The 17,523-nt window shown below is 45.4% G+C and overlaps 1 protein-coding gene across 5 annotated transcripts in view; it reads left to right on the forward strand.

The window, feature by feature from the left end:
• The first annotated feature begins 13,291 nt into the window (after nucleotides 1-13,291).
• The window catches only part of PLCG2 (phospholipase C gamma 2), a 64,139-nt gene continuing 59,907 nt past the window's right edge, over nucleotides 13,292-17,523 (forward strand). For 2 of the 5 annotated variants that reach the window (XM_085234702.1, XM_010718083.4), the window contains exons 1-2: nucleotides 13,292-13,439; nucleotides 14,885-14,978. The gene's annotated coding sequence lies outside the window, so the exon portion shown is untranslated. Of the gene's footprint in view, nucleotides 13,440-14,509; nucleotides 14,979-17,523 lie in introns of those variants that run through there. The other 3 variants (XM_010718084.4, XM_085234704.1, XM_085234703.1) reach the window with 3 other exon arrangements.

Consider the following 17,523-nt stretch of genomic DNA (forward strand, 5'->3'; position numbering starts at 1 on the left):
CTGGTTGCTTCCAGTTTCCTAAGTGAATGGATACTAATTTGGCACTCAGAAGCCTAAAATCCTGTTAATTCGTGGCTGCTTTGCTTGGTGGGAAGTGCAGGCATCCCAACAGCTGGTGACTTGGAGAGCTGTCCCATGTTTGTACCAGGTAAGAGCTCGGTGTGTCACATTTGTATGGTTCTCTGACACCGGGCTGAGCCCAGCTCTCCAAACCTTGAGGACCTGAGCTCTGCCCAATGCCATGAGCCCCCATGGAGACAAACAAACAGCAGGGCGATTTGTCTTAGGATTGCCATCCCCCTGGTGACCCACGTCTCATATAGATATACATACATATATATAAATCTCTCATCTGGAAAAGAGCTCCTTGAAACCTTCCATACATCTATATGCAGTGAAGGCCATAGAGCATCTACTGTTCTCACGCTGCAGGCAGTGCTGACCTCTCCCAGGCTCGGTGAAGCCAACCAGATGTACCCATTAGAACACATCAGTCAGCTATATTGCCTCTTGAATTTTTAATGATTTTTGCCAACTCAGTATAGCACTTGCTTCAAAATATTTGTTTTAAGTGGATGTTAACATCCATGTTTTTTCCATTCTCTCTCCTATTGACTGGGGAATATTAAGTAAATATTTGAGATGAACCATTTTTATCAAAAACAGATCTTGGGATATCCCTTTTTGAGAGTAGAATTAAATATGTGGGTGTTTCTCCTGCTGATCCAGTTCCTGGTATTGTTTTTTGGGTGATCTCTCTTCTCTGCTTTTCACCTGTCAGGTGGAACAACTACTGTCATATATCTGTCCTTATAGAATAGATCCCATCAGATGCTGAATATATTTGTACACAAATCTCACTGTGATTCACTGGTCATGAAAGACCCATTGGTCAGTGTAGCACTGTCAATGTAAATATGTGTCCCCTTTCTACGAGTCTTTACATGGATGGAACCAAAGGTCTGTATATGGGGTATAGCTTACAGCTCATTTCCAGTTCGTTGCTGTCACTCGCTATCACAGAATCGTCAAGGTTGGAAAAGACCTCCAAGGTCATCCAGTCCAACCCTCCATTTCCATTGCCAATATTCCTCAAGTAAACCATGTTGAGTTTGCTTCACATATCTAGCAGTTGGTACAGAAACCAGCTTCTCCTTTATTCCTGTTCCAACTGGATGGGATATCAAAGCAATAATCCCTTATTTGTATCACAGTACGCACTTTGAAGTTGAGTTGTTCACAGTAGCTAAATGAGATGCTTTAAAATCTTAAAAGTCTTTCCCCCCTCAAAACTCCCATTCTTACGTATACTTTTACTGTAAACTCAATGCTTTTGTATTGTTGCATGAAGTTCTTGGGGGGAGGAAAAATGAAACTAAAACACTGAAGAAAAGTTTGCTATGAATGCGGGTCAGAAGCGTGCTGATCGTCTTGCTTTTGTTCCTAGTGTCTTTGGTATGTCTTTGGTATGCAGTGTGTCTCATACTCAACATAGAAAAACCTCTGTTTTGGGATACTTTTATTTCCACATTTTACCAATTATGAAGACATTAAGGATAATTAATGTTACTGACTCATTCTCCAGGTGCTTTGAGATCTTGGAGCTAGGTTTTGTTGTTTATTGCTGCGCTAAGAGTCAGTGTGAACCTTGGAGGCTGTATGAGCACATTTATCTGGAATGCTTTGAATTTGGGTTTAAGCATTGTAATGCCAGAAGGATACGAGTCCCACTTCATTGTTATTTACTTGCAAGAGAGAAGAGACATTGCAAAACTGTCTCCTTATTGGGACTTCATGTGGTTTTCTGATCTTATTTCCCCAGCCACCTCCGTCCCATGGGTGCTTTCTCCAGTCGGGCTGGATGGGATGGGTAGCAGTGGGGTTGGATGAGATGGACAGCAGTGAGGTTGGATGAAGTGGGCAGTGATGGGTTTAACGGGATGGACAGTGATGGGTTGGATGGAATGGACAGCAGTGGGGTTGGACGGGATGGATAGTGGTGGGTCGGATGGGATGGATAGTGGTGGGGCTGGCTGAGCATCCCCAGAGCTATGCCAGGTGATGACAACTGGGAAGACTGCTTTCTTATTGATGCATATGTTGAGGGGATAAGCCCCTTGATGCTTAGTATGGAGGTTGGGTGTCTGCTAAGTGTTGGCAGTGGAGCAGATCAAACCTTTGTAGAAATCCCAGTGACACCTGAAACGAACATTCACCGTGGTGCAGGTACAAGGGCTGTGGATAAGGAGAGCAGTCAGAAAAATTCAGTAGTGTGCCCTGAGCTCCTCCTGAATTGAGTAAAGAGCAACTCTAAGCTGGGAAGAAAAAAAGAAAAGAGAAGAAAAAAAAAAAAAGTTGTGCTTGAGGTTAGCGCTGCTCTCCGCCGCAAAGCCGATGACATCAATGTTGCCATGGAGACAAAATCTTCACTTAGGTATGGTGAGCCCCGAGCCTGCGGCTGCCAAGGAAACCCGCTGAGCACCAGGCAGCCCCGTGCTCCTGCACATGGCCCTGCCGCCTTCCTCCTCCTCCTCCTCCTCGTCCTGCCCCATGCCAGCACTGCTGCAGCCTTCTGCCACCTGGTTGTTGCCCTGTAACCCGCTGCCCTCAGCCAGGAGCAGTCAGCAGGCACCAGAGTGAACCTGCAGGCCGGAGGGAAGGGAGCGGAGCAGACACCCTGCCTGGTGTTCAGTGGCCTGGCTGAGCATCACCATCACCACCAGGTCCCCTGCTCCTGGGGCTCTGCACAGCGTGGCCAGGAGGATCCCAAAGCCCAATCCAGCCCCAGGGGGTGTCAGTCAGTCTGTGGGCCAGGGCAAAGTCCTGCTATGCATTCACATCCAACGAGCAGAAGCCAAAGCATCAAAGGTGGTGAAAAAAGTTCTTTTTTAGCTTATTTGAAGGCCAACCTGAGAGTTTATTAAATGCCTGAAGTTTTGTGTTTCTTTGTTTTTCAAGTGGCCACTGAGCAGCAGAGGTGCTTTGTTGTTGTGGCCCATGGTGCCCTGCATCACTTCAGTGCTGGCTTAAATGTGATGATTTTTGGGGAGAAAAGATATGATTTACTCAGAGGCAGATCCAGGTTAAGCCAACCCTCTCCTTGAATTCCAAAATATATTTTAAAATAAATATCCAATGGTTTTACAGTGAAATTATTCATTTTTATTTTAGAGCTGTGGTAGGGGCAAGGGGGACTAATGGACAGCAGATCTCCGTGGCAAAAAAGGCTTTTTTAGGCCTGAATTTGTAAGGATAATTATTGATATCCTCTAAAATCAGAAATTTTACACAGGACCAGATCTCCACTGCATGATTTCTGGTCACAAGAGACGAGCGTAGCCAAGGGGAAGTGACTCATGGCTGCCTGTGGTTGAAATTAATGAGATTTTTATCTGGAAATATTCCTGTGAGTGCCTTTTTCTTTGTAGTGTGAGTCAGGACAATAGCATGGAAATCATCCTCGAGGAAAACGGCGACCTCAGTGTGATGGCTGCAGAGCCGGGATGCTCCACCATGATCAGCGCTGGGACAGCTGAGCTGTGGGTGCAGGAATCCCTGTGATAACCCACGAGTGGCTTTTATTACAGGCAAAAAGGAGAATATGAGGGAAAAGGAAATTGGATGGGGGAGTTGAGGTGGGACTTATGTTGCATGTTGATTTATTTATTGCAGATAGGAAAGAGTTAACTGCAGATTTCCCTGGCAAACCAAATGATTCCAAAAGCACTTTCACGTCATGCATCATCATCTTTGCAAGGTCTTACCAGGCTCTGAGCAACCTGAAGGAGCTGTAGGCATCCCTGTTCACTGCAGGGGAGTTGGACAAGATGACCTTTAAGGGTCCCTTCCAACTCAAGCAACTTTATGATTCTATGATTCCAGGAGAGCTCATTTTAATGGAGGGTAAATCCTTCCCAACCTGTGCTAGTTGCTGCCTTCCCAGGGAGAAACAGCAGCAAGGAGGAACCATGTGGCTGTGCAATGCTCCAGAGCCAGTTTGGTTATTGATGGCAAGCGGGTGGCAGTGCTTTGGGAGCTTCCCACAAAGGCTTGGAGGCCTCGTGCTGCACGTGCGTCACCGCGGCTGCTTTTATCTGTGGGTTTTCCAGCACGCTGAGCAATGTGGGGTCGCCCAGGGGGACCCTGGTGGGATCTCCCCTCTCTGTGAGTCACACTCGTGCCGTGGGAGCGCTCCGGCACGCTGCGCTCTTCAACTCTGATTCATGGCACTCTGGGAGAATAAATAAGACAGTGCAGCACGCCGTGCAGAAAGGTGTCAGGGCAATGGCACCACCAGCAAACAGCAGTGGTTGTAATGCAGCTGGCAATCTCCTAAATAGGGCGGAATACCTCGCTGCATCCATGCAGAGATGTGGTCGCTGCTTGGTCCTGCATGTGCCAAGCAAAGATGCTGGGCTGATGTCATTGCACTTCGGAGCGGGTTTGCTGGAGCCCGAGGATGTTTGTTAGCAGTGCAGGACTGGCACTTCTCAGGCTGAATCTGCAGGGTGATTCAAACAGCAAACAGCCTCGTTTGTCTGGATGGCTCCCAAAAGCAGGGTAACCCGGGTCACTGCTGCAGGAGGTGTTACTTGATATTGGTATCCGAAGCACCATAGAGACAAAAATCGAGAACGGATTTTTAACAGGATCCAAACGAATTATGTCTCTAAAATCGGTTGTTTGGGGGAAAAGCTTCAGCTGTCATTGCTGGTACCTGAGTGCTGGTGAGTCATCCAATTACGTCCCTGAGTCTGGGAAATGGAGAACAGGAGGGCTCGCTGCCTGCTCAGCCAGTGAAGCAATGCCGCTGCAAAGCCTCACGCGTGGCTCGGATTTTACTTGTGGCTTTGGCCAAAGAATGTCCCCAGGTGCTGCTATGGCTCTGCCCAGGTGGGCTCCTGCAGCACCGTGGGCACATGGCCCTGTGAGCTCAATGATGCATCAGGAGAAGCACTGCAAGAAATGTACAAAGGGGAAGAGCTTGGTGTGTGCTGGGAGCTGGGTGTGAATGCACACCTTTCATTCAGCCTGCTCTGTCATTAAGGACACCATGCAGGTATCTCTCTCTTCCCAGAGCGAGGCAACATTTCAGGTGGAGATGCACACAGGTTAGCCAAACAGAGGGGCAGAGGTGAGTGAATGGGTGTTAAATGAGCTGAGTGCTTAATTGCCAGTGAATGTCTGTTCTCCTCATCCTTGGGCTTCAATCTGTTTGTTTCTCAAACCTGCAAGAGAGAAATAGGATAGGGCAGCATAATTAGTTAGTGCTCTACCACATCTTACGTTGCTGTAATGTTGCTTTTCTTTCAAAATAAAGCAAGAAAGAATTCCCCTCATTTGATTACATGTTCTGTTCTTCCTTTCAAGCTTGTCAACGTGAAGCACGGAGCTTGCCTAATCCCTTCTTGTTATTTAATTACGTGGCGACGGTGCGCTGCTCTGGCTTCTCTCCGTGCCCCAACACTTTTGGCACTGCATTCTTCCCTGGCCTCCAAGTGCCCCAAAAACCTGTGGGTGAGGGACACACGTCCCCACACCCCAGCCTGCAGGGTGTCACTGCTGATTTGCAATGGCTGGAGCTATGGAGAGGGCCAGTGACTCCCTCACAAGGCCCATGACCTCTGCATTGACATTTCATCCTCTGTGGCCCTCAGCAGTTTAAGTGTGATGCTGGTGAGGAAATGAAAATCATGCCAACAGCCTGAAACCATGAGTCAAAGGAAGCGGGTTTCCATCACAATGGTGAATGTGCTTAAAACAAAAGTGTTCTGGGTGAGGATGTGCAAGTCCTGGAGGTGGGATGGAGGAGTGATGGTATATGGATCAGCTTGGATCCATGGCTTCACACTATCTCTTGGTGCTTTACACTCTTCCTTAGCCATAAAGTAAGCACTGCAGAGGCATTAAATGTTCTGGTTTTCATTGCCAGCCTCATTACCTGTACAAATGTAGCTTTGCCTTGGTGCTGATATGGATGTTGTGGGGTTGCCACTGTGGTGCTGGAAGTCAATGCTGGGCCACAGCACTCTCATGGAAGAGCTTCAAAAAGGGTAAGGGATTTTGGCTGGGATTTGGTGCTCATACTTTGTAGGCTTTGGGCATCCCCACCTAAATCTGTGGGGGGAGAGATTCTGTTCTCTTCTGCTTCCATTTCATTTTCTTTGCTTCATTTGGACCCCATCACAGCATTTCTCAGGCTCAGGCCCAGCACTTAACAGCAGTAGCACAGGAATTGATTTCAGCAGAAGTAGGCAATTCCCTAAATTATTAATGCTAATAGTGGACAAACCGCAGGGCATAGGCAAAAATAAACAAGACAAAGGGCTGGAGAAAAGCAGGAGGAACAAGCGTCTCACACGCAAGAATCCTCACTGTGAAGACATGCTTGATGCATATCCCAAAATCCTGCTTGGGGTGGGATGTCACCGTGCTGTCCCCATCCCCGAGGCTGCCCGGACCATACGGGCCATGCAGCTCAGTGTCAGCTGCCTGCCGTGTCCTACTTGTGCTTCTCAGAAACCCTCTGTGTTTTCAGCTGATTTGCTTTGACATCAGCAGCCGGCAAGAAGTTCTCTGTGTCGGGGTGCGTGGGAGTGCTATGTGACACCTTAATCATGCTAAACAGGAACACACATTCAGATTTCCTCGGCGTTTCAAAGAAATGTGATTTCCTTTGTGCTGCAAAGAAAGAGTTGAGTTGATTTCGACTCACAGAGGAGATGGGCTGTGTTATGGTGAGTTAGGGTAACAGGCTCTAAAAGGGAAATAAAGGACCCTTTGCTTTCTAGCTGCAACTCTCAGGGTTTGGAATACGGGATAAAATAAAGGTAGGGAGGATTTGCAGAGCAGTAGGTGATGTACAGCGGGCAGTGTGCTCCTGTCAGCTGTGACATGCACACAGGTGAGGCTCGATTTTCTGGTACGCTCATCTTGCTGATGGTTTTGCTCATTTGGCCGTGCTCACATTGAGGGACATGACCAGGTCCCTTTCCATCCCAAGCCATTCTATAATGCTACAGTGCTATGACTTTCTGATTGATTCTGTGATTCCAGGTGTGTGCCCCCCACCCACGGCGCAGTATTGCCCACGAATCACTGCCATGGGACAGCTGTGCTTCCCACCAGGTTCACCACCACGTGGCAGCTGTTGTTGCAATCCCTGCCCAACCATTTGAGTTTTCAGCATCAAACTAAGAACTGCCCAAAGCTGCATGCAAGAAGTAGGTCAGTGGAGGCAGCAAGGAAAGGCACTGCTGCAGTCCTGGTGTCTCACCAGGATTCAGTCCTGCTCCTTCTGGGCACGGCCAGGTGTCCATTTCTAAGCCTGGGGGGACTGATGACATTCCAGAGCGGTGGGTGAGCACTCACATGAAATCACCTGTGTGAAAATGCAGTGCAGGGAATGCTAGCTGTGCTGCACTGAGATCAGTGCAGACGTGTTATTTTGGGACAGCATTCATACTGTGTGCTCCTTACTCAGACAAAATGGCAATTGACGTAATTTTTTCCATAATGGTGCTTTTATTTGAAATCATATCTATACATCTCGTACAAATCAACCTAATAATAAGCACTCGTGACAGATTCTACTTATGGATTAATTTTGGAATTCAGTTTATAGATGTGATTTGACTTCAGTTGGAATTACATCCATAAAAGGGCTGCAAAAACAGAGGGCAAATGAGGGAAAATAGGATTTTGTCTATAACTTAACATATTTGTTTGTGGAACACTAACGATGTTTTAATCTTCCATGTGAAAACTGCCTCATCACCTCTTGATTTACAGCATTTTCCTTTGCCTTTCCTCTCTACTACTCCGTTGGTATTTCTTACAAGGCAGGTATTGTCAAACCTCTTTCTTCAAACATATAATAACCACCTTTTGTATGGAACAGGCGTATAAATTACTCAGCTTATATGACAGAACAGAAAATAAAGAGCTGAATATCTGGCAGAGATGCCAGAGAGTGATGTTATTATAACCTTCCTGTGCAAGATTTGCCAACAGCAAGTTACGCATTGGTGAGACAACCAATGACAATGTTTGCAGGAGAAGGCTTTATTACACTGAGTATTACGAAACATCACGGTATGTTGTACTTACAGACAAATCTCACCTCTCTCATCAAGATGTTCGATAGCAACCCTTGCTCATAATAGATGGGATTTATAGCTTAAGTGGACCACAGGTGTGGAAAGACAAAATCACAGGGTTTTGCTTGTCAGTGCTACAGCCTGCTTACTTAGACCTTCATGGGAATTTTCCTACGTTGCTTTTTTGATTGTTTTTCAAGTGAAAAACTTGAAAATGTGCAGTTCTCCAGTTTTCCCATAAGCAAACGACACCAGGATCAGAGCAGTTCCAAGGCAGAATGATCCAAAGGAAACCAAATCACAGTGCTTGATGTTGACCAGTTTAAAACATCTGCCCATCTTTGCTGGTGCTGCCATCAGACGCAGGGGCTTTGTGCCCAGGTGCTTTGTCCCTAGAGTTTCTGCACTTCCCCAACAAGCTGTAGGCATCTTTTGGCTGGAGCAATGCAGCCCATGCCTGCAGCCAGCAAACGGAGAGCCCACCTGCACCATGTGGTAGTAATGAGCAACATCAGCAGCAGCTCCTTCTGCTTAATTTGCTGGCAGGTGGCAGCAAGCGGCTGATCTTGGGTGGATGGAGGCTTAGGGTCAGCCTGGCTGGAGCTGAGAGAAGAGCTGGAAGCTCTCGGTTGGTGCTCGGTGGCGATGTGCAGTGGGTGCAGTGCTCCATCTCCTGGCAGCCGCTCTGATATGCAAAGGAAGAGCTCCAGCTGCGGTTTGCCTGGTGAGATGCTGCATGCCAGCGTTTCTTTCTTTGTAAAATAATTGCTGAATCCAACAGACTGAAATTCGGGGGTCAGGTGCAGCTGAAATCTCAGTGCTGAGCTCTCTCTGACTAAAGCACAGAAGTTGCATGAGCGTTCTGGCTGCTCTGTATCACTGCCCTCTGTTACAGCCACCCAGCCCTTCCTGTTTGCTCATGGTTTTCATATATTTATAAATATTTGCTCATCTGTTTTAGGGAGAATGAAAACGTGCAGGCTCACTCTTTGCTTCAGGTAAACTTTCTGCTGAAAATCAACCGCATGACAACAGGGTGAGAGGGAAATCAATTCTCAGATAGATTTTCAAACATTACCATTTTCCTGTTCACCTGCTGATGTTCAGTGTGGGAACGTGAAATTGGTGGCTGTACTCGAGCTGCCTGCACATAGCCAAGCACAATCTCTGCTGCCCTCACACGGCACCATCAGGGAAGGAAACTGGAAATGGAAGCCTGTAAAAGGGTTAGTAATGTAAAGCACGGAAATGCCAAATCACCGTATCATGGGATGTGGGCCACGCTCACATACAGGTCACACATGCAAGAGCAGATTTGAGGAGATAAGCTGCTAACCTAGCCTATCTCTGAGAGAAAGTCAAGCTGGCAGATTGGAGAAGCTGAGCTAATAGCTGAGTTGGTCTTTAATCCATCTTTGCTGTAAAGTATCTTGAAAGATCACCAAGCACTATGCAGGCTGTGGGGACGAGTTAAATGAGAAACGCTCACCAAGTCACTGAGAAACACAGGAAGACAAGATTCCGAAGCCCAAATAGCGCTGTGCTGGCATGTCTGTATAAAGTGCGAGGCAGAAGGAAGGCAGCCCTCACTTTCTGATGCCACGCAAGCAAAAAACTGGCTGTTAATCTGGATTAGTTCCTGATCTAGTGCACTGTACAAATGCTGTGTCAGGGAAGGCTGCTCACAGCAAGGGAGAAGGGAAACCTGCTTCTTTCTGTATTTTTTTTTCTTCTTTTTCCAGTTTCAGCTGAGCTGTTTTGCACAAGGAGACACTTCAGTGTCTCTTGGGGTGCTCTGAGGTTTCCAGTTTGCCCCCCAAAAGATCTCATTTTAAACTGAGCTACCAGAAAGTGACGGTGTGATGCAAGGGGGTCTGTGATCCCGAGCTGGCTCCAGGGGAGGCTTATCCACCTGAAGGTGTTGGCTTAACACAAACCCAACTGCTGGGAAGGATCTTTCAGCAGTTGCAGCCTTGGGATGCGTGCCTGGCTGCCTCTACTCTGCAGCCAGAGAAGACCCTTGGGAAGAGCAGAGGTCAGTGGTGAAGGTGGGGTGAATGTGATCATGTCGTGCAATTCCATCTCTGTGACTGTGCCATGGAAGGAAAGAGCTTGTTTTGCTGGCTGCTGTGAGGCTTTCCAGCTGCTGGAGGGCTGGAGCTGGCCCTGCGTTGGTTGCTGCTTAGTGTCTGGAGGTAGAACTCCTAATGCAGTTACACTCAGCTGCTAAATTATGTGAGCAACTAGTCTGAAAGCATGAATAAGGGTGCTTAGAAGACAAGCCAGTGACTTTCAAACTTCTATTGAGGTAGCAACGTTTACACTAGAGGAATTCCAAGCAGAAAGTCTGCTAGTGCTGGATGCAGGCAGTGAGTGGCACCGTGGTACTGTGGATGGAGCAGTGCAGCAGCAATGATGGCACACAACAGAGGCAGAGCAGAAAAGCAGCTGTGCTTTCCCCTGTGAACTGAGCTCTGTGCCTTCTTTGTTGATCTTAGAAATGGCCAGCACAGTTCATAAGTGTGTCTGAAGAAGGACAACAAAGCTGGTGAGGGCTCTGCAGCACAGGTCTTAAGAGCAGTGGCTGAGGGAACTGGGATGGTTCAGTTTGGAGAAGAGGAAGCTCAGGGGAGACTTCACTGCTCCCTACGGCTGCCTGAAAGGAGGCTGTGGAGAGCTGGGGTTGGCCTCTTCTCCCGGGTAACAGAGGCAGCACAAGAGGGAATGACCTCAAATTGCTCCAGGGAAGGTTAAGGCTGGATATTAGGAAACATTTGTTCTCAGAGCAGTGATGCAGTGGCACAGCTGCCCAGAGAGGTGGGGGATCCCTGGAGGTGCTCCAGAGCTGTGGGGATGTGGCACTGAGGGATGTGGGATGTGGGCAATGGGCAAGTGGGGGTTGGTTGGGGTTGGACTTAATGATCTTAGTGATCTTTCCAATGTTAATCATTCTATGATCCTGGTGATGATCACCTGGTGCATTCGGACTCACTGGTTTAGCATTAAAAGGATGACTGTAGGAGGTGCTAAAAGAATGGGTATGGATTCTGGTGCGTGTAATAAGAGAAGTGTTGGGGTGTGTGCACATAGCACTTGTAATACTTTAGGTACTTTGGGTAGAACTTTATGGATCTGAATCACTCAATGTGTTGGTGAAGGTGATGATGGCAGAAGGGAAGGAAACCTGGGCTGCCCACACAGATAAACGGGAACTTTAGCCCAGAGCACAGAGGAGTGTCTTGGATAGTATTTATCTGTGCATCTCAGTTTTACTGCAGAATACTTGCACAGTAACATTTTTCAATGATTTTTTTTTTTTTTTTTGGCCTACATTCCTCTCTTCCGTTCAGACAGCCAAACTCATACCAGTGTAACAAAGCAAACACCTTTCCTCTAGGAAGGGAATGTGGTAAGAGATGGTCCCAGGAGCTGTACCTGAGAGCTGGGGGCAGGAGGGGGCTGGGCTGGAGCACATCTGCTGTTTCGGGCTGCCAGGACATGGCCCATAACTTCTCCTAGGAAAAGCAATAGGAGGGATGTATAAAAGTAATGGGAGATAGATGAGTAGGAGCACGACTTGGACAGCCTTCTTCTGTGTTGTATTCTCAATGGCAGTGCCAGCATATCATCCCCTCTGATATGCTTTATTATCTGTAAGTACACGATAAGGCCTGTATTGTTTTAAAATTCAATTTATCACGGTAATTTCAAACCCTGCTGCTTAATATTGACTTTCTTTTTATTACATAATCCTTTGCCTTCAGGAAACCAGCAAAAACAACATTAAAGTTGACATAAACAAGTAATGTTTTAAGACATATATATATATATTTTTTGCCAACATGATTCCATCGTATCGTGGCTGAGAAACCAGAAACACAGCTAAGTAAGCTGGCATATTGATATTGGCCTCAGAACTACAAATGGTTTCTTCAGTGCTGTACTCTCTCAGATTTAGTTTCAAATGAGCAAAGAAAATGAGCCTAATGATGTCTGTCCCCATGGGCAGCAGTGGCTCAATGGTGGTCCTGCATCTGGCAGTGCTTCCAGTCTGACCTGATGCTACAAAACCGCAGCACAACCCGAGCTATTGCTCTCAAGGACCCTAGCAAACCCTACAGAGATGGAGTGCTTGTGTTTGAGATCTGAGAGTATGTTTTCAGAACAAATCAGCTGCTGAAATGTGCCTACAGTTTCTATACAAACTTCCTCTGCGAGTAAACTAATATTGTAGCCTTGGCGGATCTCTTTTCTCCCAGCACAGCCCAGCACTTCTGTGCAAGAAGCATGGCCCTTTTGTCCTTGCCTTTTCTAAACAAAAACACATCTAGGAGGATTCTGTGATTCTATGATTCTATGACTGCTGGCCTTCCCCGTCTCAGGAGAAGACTGATTACAGAGCATAGTCATTGTGCCCTGCTAGAACAAGTCTGTCCCCAAACCATTTGTCTTTGCTTCAAACAGTAAAAATGAAAAGAAGGAAAGGTCAAAGCAGCACGACATGGGAGCTCTACACACACTGAGAAGCAATTGCATTTTGTTTTATCTTTAGCTGATGCAACTTCTTCTGTAGAGCCTGACTTTTATACAGTGATTAATTAGACCCTTTTTTTTTCCTTCCAAATCAATTGTGATGCAGCTTAATTCATTTTCAGGTATTCATACCTGCCTTAGCAACACAGATTTTCTGTTTCCCTCCCCCACTGTAAGAACCAGCCTGCTAACCAGGTGGACTCTTCACAGTCAAATTTGAAAGCACACATTGCTTTGGTTAACAACCAAGTCAATTTTCAAGCTTCCTCATCAGAAGTCAGACGTACCCAACCCGTGCCACATGCAGGTTGAGCTCCAGGTATCTCAGCCAACCGTGCTGCTCAAGGACTATTGCTGGGCTCTTCTGTGTGTTTTTATTGCATTAATTTTTCATGAGCACCTACAGCAGTAAAGATTATCCGCTAGTTTACAGTTAATAGGTAATGATCATGAAAGGCCAAATTAAAAGTTGTTTCATAATTTAAAGACATACGGCCGATCCTCTTTTCCTCCACTTGCAGTGTTCTTAATGCCAGCTTTCAGATTGTGTTTTCAGGTACCTTCGCCCTCTTCTTATCTACATGAGCCAACCCTGAAACTGCTTCCCTCTTTTGCTGCATGTTTGTGTTCTGGCAGATCAGGATGGTTTTATGGCACTTGCACACACTTGTGCCAGCACCAGACACCAGGGCAGAGCTGCAAACAGGGACAGCAGGAGAAGGAACCGCCTGTTTCCATTACAAGTGCTGGGTGAAAGTTCTACTCCAAGTGATATTCATAGAATCATACAGTGGTTTAGACTGAAAGGTGAGTTCTAATTTTGCATATTTTTAGTCTAAGAAAATGGTTTTCTTGTATGCGCTTGTTTCCTGAGAACAACATATAATAAAAATATCTATCTTTTAAATACCCAGCCCCAGACTTCCTGACTGACCCACTATGAACCACTGCTGCTCTGCACTCATTATTTCCTCTCTTTGAGGAGAAAAAAAAAAAAAAAAAGAGAGAAAAGAAAAAAAAAAACAGACAAGCCCACAGTCTGGCAACACCTTGCTCTCCCATTTAGCTCACCTCTCATTTTCAAGCTGCTCTTAACAAGCCAGAAAGCTAAAGAACATCCACTTCTCCAGCCTGGGTCTGTCCTTTTCCTGATCTCCCTACCAAAGAACTCTCTGATATTCCCTGTAGGAGGAGGCTGAAAACCTTCTGTTTTTGTTTCCCTGTTAATAGGAATTTCCTTATGCTGTATTTTTTTGCTTGGCTGTTTTCTTCTCAAAATCCATCCTTTCTGCAACAATACTGCTCTTGCAATGCTAGGAGCAACGGTGGATTTTGTTTTTAATCTGTTCAAAAGCTGAGATTTGTTTACAGATATACCTATGTATATGTGTTTACTTGTAAATCTATAAAATCTGATTGCTACTGAAGTACAAATCACTAGAAAACTAGCATTATTCAGCTTCATCATTTTCATTCTATTCAATGGGAACAAATTTTGGTCAGAATTATGTTTCCTTCTTCTTTCAGCCTATTTCCAGCTGAGCCGACAAGCTAGGCACAGCCTTGAAATCCCAATTTCCATGTGTAAGCTATTCGTTTCCATACAGCATGAGGCTGAACGCAGGCTGTTTGCTAAGCACGTACCTTCAACCAGGAATAAGAGCTTTCAATTTTCATGTGTTCCTTTCTGGATTAAAGATATAAAATGTTTTACCTCAAGCTCAGCTGCTGGCATTGGCAGAGCCCGCGAAACTCTCAGCATTTGTCAAAAAAAGTGAGTTATGATCCCTTTTGGTTACAGACAGATCTTAAAATCAGGAACAGAGGGCATTGTAAGGGCTTACAGGGCAGAAAGCAAAGAACTGAAAATTTGCCCAAGAGAACCTGAAACCTGGTACAATTGCTGTACCTATCTCAGGTCGGGCATTATTAATGAGTTATTAATGTCTGATGCTAGTGACACATCATGAAAGAGCTCAGCCCATGAAGATTGTAATAGAGAGAGTCCTGCTAGTTAAAAGTGACATACTTCATGTGTTCCACTTTCCTTCTCATAACTTCCTTTTTTTTTTTTTTTTTTTCTATTAGTAACAGCCATAACCAAATCTGTGCTTCTGAAGGAGGAGAGAGCGTCATAAAAGGTGGCAGGTTTATTTAAATCACATTTAGTGTTAACAAACAGCTCAGGCTAGTGAAAACACGATTAGAGATTTTGTATGCTTAAGGGCTATTAACAGTATGCTTCTGCCCAGGTGGAATCAGAGTACAAAGAGGAAGAAACCTCCATTTGACACTGCCTAGCTAATCTCAGCAGTCCATCCCTCATTACTCTGCACAGGATTAAAGGTGAGCTCTGTAGTGCTGCCTTTGAGACTCAGTGGGGCAGCTCTCCTTCACAGCAATGGGTCAAATAATTCCAGGTGTGTGGCAGGAAGGCTCTGGAGAGAAGACTGTTGGGTTCAAATTACCCAATTTTTCCATGTTCTTTTCTCTGTTGGAAAAGTTCAAATGTAACATTTGCTCCTAAAAGAATTTACACAACGTATAAATTTAGATTTTTTTCAGTCAAATGTTGCTGATTGAGAAAGTGTTGATACAGTTGGTACTTCTAGATGTACTGCAAAGTGTATGAATTCATAGCATAAATAAAATGTGCTGAGAGGTGCAGGAGGCTTCTTACGCATGGTTTTTAATGTATGTGAAATAATAAGACTCTGCCAATGTATGAAAGCATGGGTTTTGGGAAATGCATGTCATGTAATAGGTGATATATGTCTGAATTTCTGAAAAATGGGTCCTTTGCAGAGGCTTTTCTGAAGAGGCAAAGTTAAATTGAGTCAGCATGGGTACATGAGCCCCAGTGGAGTTGCACAGCTTGCAGTGTAAGCTAGCAGAGCGCACTGCAGACACTGACAAGCAAGAATATACATTTATTCAGGTTTTTAGTCATTAGTAGATATATTACTTATATTTTCTCCTTCATTTATTCCCTCTTTTAAATTGTTAACAAATATGTTAATAAGACTGGGCCCCCATGCCAGGGTCTGTTATAGCTCACTCAGTACCGACTCCCACCTTGATCTGTTGACGTACAGATCTCTAATGCTGTATGTTAGGAAGATGCTTATCATCACAAGTAGAACAGAAGGTTTTGACCCTTTCATGTGACTCACTCCGTTATAACTACAGCACATAAAGATAACAGCCACTGCGATTTTGATTTGCATTCTATGCAACCATGCTGATCCTGGAGATACTCCAGATGGATGCTCTTCCAAGGCACACATGCCTGCAGTGCATATCTCAGCCAAGTCTCTCTCATCCTACCCCTATTCAGAAAAAAAATCACTGAAGAACCTCATGAACTTTTCAATCTTATTTTCATTTCAGTGAGATTTTGATGTGTGCTTTGCACGATTTCATGCCTATCTGTAAATAGGAGCAATGCGTTCTTTTCGTCCACAGCTCAAGCGAATGCTTTGGTTGTCTGGAGGGCTCTTTGAAACTTTTCTGATGTAGCGTGGGATGGATTAAAGCTGATCTTTGCATGAGTGAGCACTGATGCAAGAAACTTCTCCTCCCTTCCTGTGCGCCCTGAGGGAAGACCTTGGCCAATAGTAAATCCTTGCAGTCACCCATGGAAAGAATAACAACAACAAAAAAGACTGGGCTATATCTTTGCTATGTCTTTCTAATGGTCCCATAGGGACTTCCACCTGCATCAGCAAAGTCAGTGTTAAGAAGGTTTTAGCAGGATGAGGAAAATGGAAAGCTCTCGTGTTGCTCCCACAGCATAGTGCTCCATCAGGACCAGCAGCCTGTGGATTAAAAATCACAGGAGGAAAGTTGTAGTGGTTCCATGTCCTGCTGAGACCTTATTGATGCTGAATTGATCTCTGCTGATGGTGCTGGAGAAGAGCTGCTGGCATTGGGGCTGTGGAGGAAATATCTGCAGTGCCTCATATTTCAGCTGAAGGTATAATTGCTGGCCCTATAAGTATAGTGGTGTTTTGTGTAGCCAACCAAACCAGCCCAAGTCACTGAGCAAGGAGTTAGCAGGTGTGTAAAAAACCCACACTTAGTTCACGTGTTATTACATCTGCTTTTAGGTTTGTATTGATCGGCCCAAATCACATGACAGAGTTTCTGCTAAACTAGAACTTTAAAAAAACATGGTTCTGAGAAATGAAAGTTTTCTTCTGCAATAGGGAGTTTTGCTGTGAGGAAATGCCATTCCTAGTACAGGTCATGGTGTGAAGCTTGGGCATGTGTTCTGCCCCAGGCTGGCTGCTGCTGGGGGCCTCTGCAAACATCCTTCTCCACACCTCGATTCCTTTGGAAACGTGAAAAAATATTTTCTACTCTGTTTTAAAAAATGTTTTGACACCTGCAAATGAAAACTGCTGCAGAAATGCAAAAGGATGTTATCGTATCAAGTGTACGAGGACAGAGGGCAATAATTTCTCAAAAGATTTTTTAAACGTAGAGCCTGCAAGTAATGAGGGGCGAAGTTAGTGAACCGTGAAGCAGCTGAATATCGTATGGCTCAGAGTCGCAGCAGGCCAGCCAGAGCTATGACCTCCCTTCCTTCCTGTCAGATTGTTGCTAGCTACTTCAGTTTACCTTAAATCAATATTTACTTTATTATTTAGAATATTGTGATGGTGACAATAATTTACCAAAGTTAAAGTGAAAATATTTCAAGCGTGGAGCCAAGTGAGCACCAGAGCACTTTTCATGAGAAATGCACTTTGCTAGGAGCCCGAACTCCACCAAGCTGAGATGTGCTGAGGCTGCTGCAGCTGTCAGTGAGCATGCTTGAAGGTGGCTGCTTGGGAAGTTCATTATTTGAGTTGTGCAGCTACAGCTGGACAATATCCTCCAAGTTCCT

Source organism: Meleagris gallopavo, chromosome 13 (assembly GCF_905368555.1).
Source record: "Meleagris gallopavo chromosome 13, MGAL_WU_HG_1.1, whole genome shotgun sequence".
Taxonomy (NCBI): Eukaryota; Metazoa; Chordata; class Aves; order Galliformes; family Phasianidae; genus Meleagris; species Meleagris gallopavo.